This window comes from Humulus lupulus, chromosome 4 (assembly GCF_963169125.1).
Source record: "Humulus lupulus chromosome 4, drHumLupu1.1, whole genome shotgun sequence".
In the NCBI taxonomy this organism is placed as follows: Eukaryota; Viridiplantae; Streptophyta; class Magnoliopsida; order Rosales; family Cannabaceae; genus Humulus; species Humulus lupulus.
Genome location: NC_084796.1, coordinates 1,892,763 through 1,905,907, shown reverse-complemented (window position 1 = coordinate 1,905,907; position 13,145 = coordinate 1,892,763). Strand labels below are relative to the sequence as shown.

Here is a 13,145-nt window from a genome sequence, read left to right as displayed (position 1 = left end):
AACTTGAACAAGGTTCAAAACCTTTGTGCAAAAGCTTATTTACCTCTATTCTCTAAGCACTAAGGGATCTCTCTAGGAAATAGCTCTCTGGAATCATCAAGCCTCTAGGATGTATTTTCCAACCAAGTGCTTTGTGGATGGAAAATGACGTGTCTTACAAGTGAGCATTAGGCTCCTATTTATAAAGTTTTGAGACACCCTTTGAATTTCAAATTCCACCAACCCCCATGGTTGTTACCAATGATTAATTGGATGTTAATGGAATTAAAATAGAGATTTGGGAGTTACTTGGCTGTTGGAAATGTTCAAAATTGGATAAAACTGAAGTTTGGAAAATGATGTCAGCCACTCAGGCTGCGGCCTGAAAAACATGGGCAGCGGCCCACGATGTTTTCTGACTCTTGGGCCGCGGCCTAAGACATTTTTTCAGCAACCAATTTTCCAAATTTTCCAAAACGTTCCAAATTCATTCCCACTTGATTTTGTAACTTCCATACACATTATGGGAGTTAAAATCATATCTCTAACAGTCATATCTCTTATGGCTTTGAGAAATTCAAATCAAAATGTGTAATATCAAATCTACACATTATTGGGTAATATTTGGGAGTTACATGTTTGTTTTGTAACTCCAAAATATCTCACATTTGCCACACACATGTGTCCAATTTTTGTGACTCTCAATAATATGTTACAAGGTGTGACAAATCACATTATGTCACATTATTTAAACTAACATTATATTATTTAAAATAATATAACAAAAGCAATAACAGAGGCATTAAACATGTATGGAAACAGATGAAGTCGTATAGAAATGCTTACTGATGATAATGGTAATGGCGGCGATCAAATAGCAGAGAGAAAACACAGAGAATCAGTAATGAGAGCTTTGAGAGAGAAAACACAGAATGAGTGAGTTCATTTGCTATCTCAAACTAGGGCGGGAGTTTTATGCAGAACCAATATCAAACAATTGGTAAGCTTAAAGATCACACGATGCAAATAGACAACGAAAAAGCAATAACAGAGGCATTAAACATGTATAGAAACAGATGAAGTCGTATAAAAATGCTTACCGATGATAATGGTAATGGCGGCGATCAGATAGCAGAGAGAAAACACAGAGAATCAGTAATGAGAGCTTTGAGAGAGAAAACATAGAATGAGTGAGTTCATTTGCTATTTCAAACTAGGGTGGGAAGTTTTCTGCAGAACCAATATCAAACAATTGGTAAGCTTAAAGAACACACGATGCAAATAGACAACGAAAAAGCAATAACAGAGGCATTAAACATGTATAGAAACATATGAAGTCGTATAGAAATGCTTACCAATGATAATGGTAATGGCAGCGATCTAGCTGAGAGAAAACACAGAGAATCAGTAATGAGAGTTTTGAGAGAGAAAACACAAAATGAGTGAGTTCTTTTGCTATTTCAAACTAGGGCGGGAGTTTTATGCAGAACCAATATCAAACAATTGGTAAGCTTAAAGATCACACGATGCAAATAGACAACGAAAAAGCAATAACAGAGGCATTAAACATGTATAGAAACAGATGAAGTCGTATAAAAATGCTTACCGATGATAATGGTAATGGCGGCGATCAGATAGCAGAGAGAAAACACAGAGAATCAGTAATGAGAGCTTTGAGAGAGAAAACATAGAATGAGTGAGTTCATTTGCTATTTCAAACTAGGGCGGGAAGTTTTATGCAGAACCAATATCAAACAATTGGTAAGTTTAAAGAACACACGATGCAAATAGACAACGAAAAAGCAATAACAGAGGCATTAAACATGTATAGAAACAGATGAAGTCGTATAGAAATGCTTACCGATGATAATGGTAATGGCGACGATCGGATAGCAGAGAGAAAACATAGAGAATCAGTAATGAGAGCTTTGAGAGAGAAAACACAGAATGAGTGAGTTCATTTGCTATTTCAAACTAGGGCGGGAGTTTTTTGCAGAACCAATATCAAACAATTGGTAAGCTTAAAGATCACACGATGCAAATAGACAACGAAAAAGCAATAACAGAGGCATTAAACATGTATAGAAACAGATGAAGTCGTATAAAAATGCTTACCGATGATAATGGTAATGGCGGCGATCGGATAGCAGAGAGAAAACATAGAGAATCAGTAATGAGAGCTTTGAGAGAGAAAACACAGAATGAGTGAGTTCATTTGCTATTTCAAACTAGGGTGGGTGATAACTCTACAAAATAGAGTTATTTTACCACTTTTTATGTGCTAATTATTGCTTAATTCTTGAGTTTTTAATTGATTTATTAAGTTTTTAAGTAATTTTGAATTTATTGGGTTTATTTGGATTTTATAGATTTTTGTGTGTTTTTATAGTTATTTTGTTGTAAAATGTTGTAGTAAATTATTTGAATTATTATTGTTTAGTTTGAGGTAAAAAATGTTGTATTATTGAATTTAAATGTTAAATATAAATTAAGTTATAATTAATATTTTCAAAGAATTAACTTGATTTATTTTATAGCGGAAATATTTTATTATGATTTAGTTTATGTTTATTTTGTTAGGTAATATGTTGTATTTTTGGGCTCTTGAAAAGCAAGAGAAAGAAAGGAAAATGGTATTTTTGAAGAGGAAGTAACAAAAAATTGGCACAAGGCCCAACCTCTTCAACACTGCGGCCCAACAGGCCCCTGCCTAGCTGCCTCCTTCTAGCTGCTGCACCCAGCCCACCCGAAGCCACCTTCCTCCTCAGCAAAGCATCCATCACACCTCCTCAATCTCCCAGCCGAGACCAGCCCGAAGACCCCAGCAAGCCCCACGTGGCCCAAATTTATGCCTGCTGTTTCCCTCCCCCAGCCCATCGTGGGCCTGCCCAACGGCCCAGCTCCAAGGCCCATTCTGCCCACAAGCCCTGCTCTTCTTCCACTAGCCAGACCTGCCAACCGCCTGCTATCCTCTTCACTCCAACAAGCCCACGCCAGGGGCTTCCCCAGCTACTCCAAACACCACACGCCCAAGACTGCCATGAGCCTCCTACAGCTGCCATTTTCCCATTTTTTGAGCCCAACAAATACATTTTGTCTACTTGTCCCCTTTGCCAATAATACCAATTTTTTACCAAACTTTTCTACATATTTTACCCCAAAACATCATTATTACACTCTATAATTTATCCCTATTTGCCATATTATAATTAATTAAATTAATTTAATCAATTTAATTAATTTAAATTGATTATTTTAATACCTCATTTTGGCTATAAATATGGAGTTTTGAAGACCATTTAGGGTGTCCATTTTAGAGGAGGTGACCATACCAAAAATTCTACACATTTCAAAACCTCTCTATTCTCTTCATCTTCTTCTTCTTTTTGGTTATTTTCTATGTATTTTTAGAGGAAAAATTTGGGGGTTCATCCTCCAAATTTTCCTATTTATGCTGTAATTTTTAGTTTGTATTTGCTATTTTAGTTATGGGTTTCTAATTTTCTTAAGATTATTAAGGTGATGATGAAACAATATGTAACTAGATAATGTTTATTTTGTATGTTGATTTCCCATTTTTGTGCAACAAAGTTTATGGAATTTTCTTCTTCAAATATTTTCTTTCATATTAAATATCATGTATTTTGGATTGTTAGCACATATTTACACTTTGCTCTTCATTAGTGCAAAAACATAATATTCTTTGTGTAAGAAGTGTCATTAAATTGTACACATCTATGCTTAGAACAAAAATATTATGTTTTGCCTTATAAATAATGTTCATTGATTTATTTGTTATTTCATTAGATTGATTTACACTAAATGCTTTGAAATTATAATTTTGAAAAGTGAAGAAAAATCTTATCTTTTTAGAAGTAATTTGTGCTTAAAATTATAAGTCTATTTGGAAAATTATAGTTTGATTTATTTTAACTATCACTAAAACTTGGGAATCAATGTACTTATAAATATTATTGAACTTGTATTTTGTGGATTCTAATCCTTAATAATCTTATTTTAACATCTTGTTTACAATTATTAACTTAGTAAGATATATTGTCTTTAATTTCTATATTATTGTCTTTTATTTTATGTTCATTATTCAAAAATCCCTTCAATCTTTGGAGCTAGGTTATAATTTATTAATTTTGATTTAAAATAATTTTCTTTTCGATTTTAGACAACTCTTTTGGGTTCGATCTCGTGCTTACACGAACATTATATTTCATATACAATTCGTGCGCTTGCGAGTTATAAATATTTAAAACATACCCGTTTCGGGTCTATCAGTTGGAAGTTTTCTGCATAACCAATATCAAACAATTGGTAAGCTTAAAGAACACACGATGCAAATAGACAACGAAAAAGTATAGAAACAGATGAAGTCGTATAGAAATGCTTACCGATGATAATGGTAATGGCAGCGATCGGATAGCAGAGAGAAAACACAGAGAATCAGTAATGAGAGCTTTGAGAGAGAAAACAAAAAATGAGCGAGTTCTTTTGCTATTTCAAACTAGGGTGGGAAGTTTTCTGCAAAACCAATATCAAACAATTGGTAGGCTTAAAGAACACACGATGCAAATAGACAATGAAAAAGCAATAACAAAGGCATTAAACATGTATAAAAACAATAGTACGTGATCAATATATCAAATGCAATATAATATAGTGGTATTTTGTTGTTTCATGTGTTTATAAACACTAGGTTCTTTGTTCAAATTTTAAGGTAAGTGAGTGTGTTCTTTATTTCTTGTGTCATGTGTTTAGACTAAATGAGTATATAAAATTCATGTGAGAAGCCCACTTATCAATTTAAGATTTCAATGAATCTTATAAAAAGTTGACATTATAAAAATCTTCTCAATACTTGATCCATATGTATCCAATTCAATTCAATCATATTTCTAAGAAAGAAGCCAAAAAAAAAGGCATTTTATAACTAAAAAGCTTAAAATCATGAAAATAACGCTCAAACTTGGAAAGGAGAAGAGAAGAAGAGTTACCTCATCATTGGTTTTTGCTTCTAAACCACTGAAAACACACACAGAAGACGTGAGAAATTGGAGAGAGAGAGGATCGATGAGGGTGAGACTGACTCTGACTGAGGGCCATTCTTTGTTTTCTAGGGTTTTCTTTTCATATATAAAAAAACCTAGCTTGCGTTTTAAGTAAATAAAATTTATGATTTAAATTTGGGCTTTTTTTATTCGGGCTTAAAACTCTCAATACTTTGTAAAAATCTTGACCATGGAAGCAGCAAGCAGAGATTTTTTTTGTTAACCCACTTATGATTCAACCTTGTATTCCATCATGCTATAATGGGCAACTCCCACAACCACAATCTATATGGTATCTACTATCTATTGATGAATAAAGAAGTTAAAGAAGCTGGAAATTATATAAGGAAACTTTAGAAAAGAATGACAAGAATTTCTTGAAAACCTTAGTTATGAAACTAAGGTGTTAGCTTTATTTATAGGCAACAAAATATAAGCTGAAAAAAGAAGAAGTTTGTTATAAAATAACAAATTCTAATTTAGAAAAAAGGACAGCTAAACAATTGCCTAAAAAGAAAATAAAATGGTTAACTGTTTTTAAACTAACACCTAAACTGATATCTATGTTATTATCTCCCCTCAAACGAAAGGGGTATGAACCACATTAAGTTTGGACTTGAGATATGCAAAGCAATCGATTGGTAGAGCTTTGGTGAGGATGTTTGCAGCTTGGTCTACAGAGGGTACATAACGTATTGAAAGCTCATTCGCAAGCAATTGGTCTCGAACAAAGTGCAAATCAATTTCTATGTGTTTGCACCTAGCATGAAAAATCGGGTTGGCAGCAAGGGCTGCAACTCCCTAATTATCAACCCAAATGCTAAAGTGGTTTTCTATAATAAAGCAATCACTCATATATTCTATCCTAGAATCAAGGAATAAATATCACACCATATCACATAATATCGTAACACTCCCCCTCAAGTTGGAGCATGTAAGTCTAAAATGCCCAACTTGTCAAGAAGAAAATCAAATTGCTTCTTTCCTAAAGCCTTGGTAAAAATGTCCTCCAATTGAACCGTCGTCGGTAAATAAGACGGAGCAATAAGACATTCTTGGATGGCATCTCGCATGAAATGACAGTCAACTTCAATGTGTTTCGTGCGTTCGTGAAATACTAGATTCTGCGTTATATGCAATGCAGACTGGCTATCACAAAATAGAGGAATCGCCTTTGGATGATGAACTCCCAAACTCAAAAGTAGACCCTTCAACCATTTAAGTTCACAAGTAATAGAATCCATAGAACGATATTCAGCCTCAGCTGACGAGCGAGCTACAATATGTTGCTTCTTAGTTTTCCATGAAATTGGCGAATTCCCCAAAAGCACAAACCAACCAGTAAGAGACCGCCTAGTAAGAGGGCAGGCTGCCCAATCTGAGTCACACCAACCTGTCAAAGACAACTCACTGTCTGAGCGCAATAGAATGCCTTGACCCGGAGATTGTTTTAAATAGTGAACAACTCGTAATGCAGCATCCCAATGTTCCTGTCTTGGTTCGTGCATGAATTGTGACAGGATATGAACTGAGTATGCCAAGTCAGGGTGGGTAACCGCCAAATAAATAAGACGCCTAAGCAAACGTCTATAAGGCTCAGGATCTGAAAGATAAGGCCCTGTGGCACACGCCAACTTATGATTTTGTTCGATCGGGAATGAAGTTGGCTTTGAGCCCAACAATCCTGCCTCTGAAATAATATAAAGATCATATTTCCTTTGACATAAGAGCAACCCTGAAGAGCTTCTAGCCACCTCAATGCCAAGAAAATATTTAAGCACACCAAGATCCTTCATATAAAAACATTTGCTCAAATAGGCTTTAAAACATGTCACCACAGCAAAATCATTACCAGAGATTACCAAATCATCAACATACACTAGTATATTAATCTGTACAGGCCCTTTAGTGTATGTAAATAGGGAATAATCAGAATAGGACTGAAGAAAACCATACCCCTTTAAAGTTATCACGAGTTTTGCAAACCAACGTGCCTGTCTCAAACCATACAACGACTTACGCAAGCGACAAACCAAATCGGAATCAGTAAAGTTAAATTATGGAGGAAGTTTCATATACACCTCCTCGTCTAAATCGTCGTGAAAGAAGGCATTATGTACATCCATCTGATGTAACTCCCAATTCTTTGATGCACCAACAGCCAGAAAAGCTCGAACTGTCACCATTTTTATTATGTTGCTTTTATATATACATTTAAATACGAGGTAATGATGTTGGCTTTCACTAGTTGTGGTGATGATGATGTTTGGATTATTTTCATTATACATATGTATGCTTTGGATTATTGTTGGACATGTATATATAGCATTTAATTTCATTTTAAATAATAATCGGTTACCACTATCAATTTTAACTGCCATGGAAAGTACTCGAGTGAATTGTAACCGGTTACTGCCAAATTTGGAAATAAAAAAAAAACAGATCAGAATATAACCAGTAAAGAAGAAGAAGAAGGTAACCGGTTACCCCTATTAAAATAACTGATTGATAACTAGTTACTAAGCCAAACCTAGAAAGAAAAAAAAACTTAAAAAATAAAAAAATGAATCTAAGAAGTAGAAGGTGGTAACTGGTTACCCCTATCAAAATAACTAACTGGTAATTGGTTACTTAGTTAAATCTTAAAAAAAATATATATGAAAAAGTAAAATCAGATATGAAAATAACCCAGAAGAAGATCGAAGAAGGTTACTTAGGTAGTTTTATAAAAAAAAAAACCAGATCTAAAAAATAAAAATCATATTTAAAAACAACCATGAAGAATGAGATTAAATAAAGTGACTGGTTACAACTAGGTCCACAAAAAACTCAGATATGAAAATAAAACAAAATCGTGGCAGTAGCTGGTTACTTAGGTAGTTTAATAAAAAAAATCAGATCTAAAAAAAATCATATTTAAAAAACTACCATGAAGAAGGAGATTAAATAAGGTAATTGGTTATAGGTAGGTCCACCAAAAACTTAGATTTGAAAATAAAACAAAATCGTGACAGTAATTTGTTACTTAGACATATTTGGAAAAAAAAAATTTGATCTGAAAAAGAAAACCAGATCTGAAAAAAAAAATGAAACAACAAAGAAGACGCAGAAGAGCGTAAAGAAGAAGAAGAAGAATGCGAAGAAGAAGACAAATCGGAGATGGCGTCGGCGGTGATCGGAGGTACGTCGTCCATTTGCCGGTGTGAGAGAGCTCTCATTGTTGTGAGAGAAAATGGAGAGTGTGAGTGAAATATGCGTGAGAGATGGAGAGAAAGAGTAAAGTAAGAGAGAGAGTGTGTATTTTTATTTATGGTATTTTGTTCATAATATTTCATGGAATTCCCATATTTAAACTTTTTTTTTGTTGCTAGAATTACCATAATTTGTGGCATAAATTTTATGCCCATAAATATAGAAAGTAATTTATTTTTTCTCATATTTTTGCTAAGTTCTCATTGAACTTATATTTGTGGATTGTATTATCTTAATAATATTGTTTACAATTATTAATTTAGTTATATTTGGTAAGTGGTCCGTGGTGGAGCTGCTAGCTGGTGTGGGTTGTTAGGTGAGCTGATGCTGGCGGGCCCAAATGGAAGAGGAGGGAGCCCAGGCGGGCCTGGGAGGAAGAAGCGCGTGGGCCTAGTGCAATTTTTTTTGTTTATTTTTCCTCCTCAATTATACCATAATTCTCCTTCCATCACAACTTTATTTTCTTTTCTTTATTTTTTTTGTTTCAAGTACCGCTAATGCAATCATTTTCTTACAAAATAAATTAAATCACAATCAAATATTTTTAATTATAAAATGAGTCATATTAATTATTTAAAAATACTAATTAAACTTAATTTAATTTAACATTTAAAATCAATAAAAGCACATTTTTGACTATTTAATCACACAACACTTATTCAAATAATTTAAACTACAACAAAATAACTATAAAAACATACACAAATCTATAAAATCAAAATAAATTTAATAAAATCAAACTACAGCAAACTCAATAATTTAGCAACAATTAGCATAAAAAATGTGGTAAAATAATTATATTTTGTAGAGTTATCATATTTTTAGATGAATAATTTGGAGTCTCCTCCTCCAAATATTATCCTATTTATGTTGTAATTTTTCTTTTGTTTTTCTTAGTTATGGATTTCTAATCATCTTCAAATTATTAGGTGGAGGATGAAACAAGATATTACTAAATAGTGTTTATTTTATGTTGATCTCCCAAAATGAGCAATAAAGTTTTGATTTTGTCTTCTTTGAATAATTCTTTCATCTCTAATATCATATATTTAATATTGTTATAAATTATTTCACTTGGTTCTTATTTTTGTTAAAATATAATATTATTTGATTAAGTGTGGTTGATTAAATTGTTCATATATAATTCTAAAAAATATAAGTATTATACTTGACTCAAGAAATAACATTATTTGATTTATTGTAGTTTCATTAATTTGATTCACAGTTAATGCTTTGAATATATACAATTAAAGTGAAGGAAATCTATATTTTTTTAATAGATAGTTTGATTGATTTCAACTATCACTAAAAATTGTAATTTTAGAATCTTAATAATTTTATAAAGGGATTTTTGCGGTGAAAGTACCAAAGTTAAACAAAATGTTATACTTAAGTACCCAAGTTATTTTCATCTTAAGAGTAAAATGGAGCCCACAAAAGCTACAAATCACTGATTCAATTTTATTTTTCTTGATTAGCATAGCATGATTAAGTCACCCCAATTAGAGGAATTTTCATTAAGCAAATTCATTACTATCTCACAATATGAGGAAATGGACAAAGTCTCAAAATTCATCTCTTTGGCCATCTTTATGACATGTTTACTAATAAGTAATGAGAATCACATATGTTGTAATCATTCTCATTCATTTGTTTATTTTCATTTAGTAATATGAATAGTTTATAGGACCCACATAAATTTAGGAGAAAACAATAGGAATACTTCTCCTCTTTTAGGTAATGTCATTACTAGTAATCAATTTTTATTTATTTTATTTTTGTTTTTTATTATTAAAAATTAAAAGACAGATTTAGCCTAAAAAATATTATCATTTGAAAAAAAAACATTTTCTACAAAAGACAATTTAGTCAAATTAAAGCATTCCGATTATTTTTCCTAATTATGTAAACAAAATAAAATGTTTCTCATTCCCTTTCTGGTTAGTTTAGTAAACAACATAATAAAATAATGATCCCGATTTTTCAATATTTAATTTTCATTCATTTCTCTCATTGATTTATTCCGATTATACTTATAGTTTAGTAAACGTGCCATTCATCCCAAACAGCATGGAGCTCTCCTGTTAAAGAAGCTCTAACTTTGGATGTTTCATCCCTAGCTGTAACACCCTCACTTATTTTAGTTAAAACCATATTTGAGGTGTTACGTTTTAAAACTATATCATAATTTATTACTGTAAAAGTTTGGACATTTATTTATTTATTTATTTTTTTAAAACTTGAAAACTTATTTCACATTATTTACATTAAACATAAAGTGGGTCTCAAACATATTATACATAAGTATTAAATAACCCAATTTATTTTCAAAACATAACTTCACACTTTATTACAAACATCTCACTGATAACTGAAATAACCCACAAAAGGTCGATATGTTCATATGTACAAATCAGGGTTAGGACCATGCTTCAGTTCTCCTCATGTCATTCACACATTTCTTTCTCTACCTGCAACACAAGACAACTGTGAGCCTAAAGCTCAGTAAGCAAAGTAATGCATGCAATGCTAATGATTACCCAATATCAATGGACATACACAACTTCTTTTTAAATTTTGGGCCCCTTAATATTGTGCACACTGTTTGAATTGGTCAATGCCTGCAGGGCTTGTTACACATACAATATAAAATCCCATGGGTTCTCCTCCGGCTAGCCATCACCACAGTAGGGCACATTAAAAACCTTATTCCATCGTTGCCCCGTCAGGCTCAAGAGTTAAGGCGGCCACACACTGTGGTATCAATACATATAACAATAACTCATATGGAGGAGAAATAAAAACGGAAATATGGCAAACAATATAATTAGTTCACTAAACCTAGCCCAAATTATTGGGCAGCCACTATAAGCCTACTATAGGCCTCCGTTTACACTTATTAACACTTTCATTTGCCTTTTCAAAACAGTGGCACTGAACTTAACTTCTTATTACAACTTTCTTTTATGTTGCACAAAACTTGCAAAGGCATCATATAATTAATCATCATAATATCATGCATGGTCTTATATCATATAATAATTTACCATATCACTATTATGCCATGCATACAAATTTATGATGAAGTGTCACTGTATGTTAATACCACTTACTCACAAAATATTCATATAATGCATACTTTCACATAACACATAATTCTTGTGTTGCAGTTGAGTACTTTACTTACCTTTTGTCCACAATATATTTCACCGTGTAATAAGTGATGTCTTAGGTGTTGATATGCTTATCCTGACAATGGCATGGATTTCTCATCACAATGAAGGCAGTAAGACATTGAAATATCATTTAAAAATACCCATAAAACATCATATCAACTTTCATACCCAAAACATGCCTAAAATGCCTTAAACCACCTAGATCGAGCATTAGATTTATCTTAGACATTTGGGAAAATTTTGACAGAGTTTCCCCTTAATTTTAGCTATCCTCAAATATCAAAATCCACCAATAATCAACATCAATTAACCTGCCATAACCATATATCCCAAATACCAACATGATTCATCATAAAGTTATCATATACCGATTTTGATAAAATTCTTATCTCCTAGATCATCATCCAAATTAAATGAGTCTCCACATCTATTAAAACATTTATAAACATATATATACTCTCTTATAAACTCAATCAAATAACCAAAAATCATCTTGTACTCCAAGAACCCCAAAAACCTCATAAAACACAAAATTTCACTTACCGAGCAACTTTTCGGTGAAAACAATCTCTTCAAGCTTTTCTAAACCTCAAACCACTTGGAAACCCCAAGAAATATCTTAAAAAGGATAAAACACCATATATAAGCTTTCAGAAAAATTCAAAAACATAGTTTAACTTCCAAGTACAAGAACTTACCATAAAAAGGCTAGAACTAAGCTTAATCTACTTCTTTGGCTTTGCTTTCACTTGGATCTCCTTAGAATTTCTTCAAACCAGCCAAGAAATGGTTTTTGGTTTTCTTTTCTCTCTGTTTTTCAGAATAATGGTCGTGCAAAGTGATAAGGTTTGATGAAAATTCCTTATTTTCAATGATTTAGCCTTATTGTCAAAAGTTGACACCTTTCATCTCATCATTTCACCTTTTGACTTATGAAAACCTTATCACTTCAATAATTTCGACTTAATAATCTGCTAGGCCTATTATCCTTATGTGTAAAACACTCACACCAAACCTTAGGTCCATATGACTTCATACCCAATAGTTATGCTTACCCGATCGAGCGTAGCGCACTTATGCTAAGCTCGTTTTGACTTTGCATCAATACCACTGATTATGTATACCTCCCATAAAGAATTGATCTAATGGTTCTAAAACCATTTTTACATCATCAATGAGACCTTAATCATACCTCGATTACATTTGGTAAATCCATAAATACTCAATTTTACACCGAAATACTAGTAATCAACATTGTACTATTTTTCACTACTTAACCTATTTTGCCTTCTATATCTCACTTTCATCACTTAATTCCATGCCTTGTCCATATTTTTCATACTTTCTTATATCTTGAGCACATCAAACACCCATAAAAGACAACTCAAATTCCACAAGGTTAATAATATTGAGCATACATATAGACATCACATACACAACTTTTATACTTATACATGATAACACTTATAAGAATATGCATATGCTCAAATTATACGTATTGTATGATATGTAATGCAATGCAATCATGTGATTATTGGCTATATATATATCAAAATAATGTGGGTGCTACACTAGCCACAACACCTATTTTTGTGTATGAACATTCATAAGATTTTTTTTTAAATACACAATTATTTAATAATACAACAATTAAAATAATTTAATATATATTATTATA

General features: G+C 32.3%; 1 long non-coding RNA gene across 1 annotated transcript; it reads right to left on the bottom strand.

The window, feature by feature from the left end:
* Positions 1-10,539: 10,539 nt before the first annotated feature.
* LOC133828764 (uncharacterized) lies at positions 10,540-12,577 on the bottom strand. The gene is made up of 4 exons (XR_009891313.1): positions 12,166-12,577; positions 12,011-12,085; positions 11,479-11,540; positions 10,540-10,762 (listed from the first exon to the last, which is right to left on the bottom strand). It is a non-coding gene; the product is annotated as an uncharacterized LOC133828764 (long non-coding RNA).
* Positions 12,578-13,145: the final 568 nt, after the last annotated feature.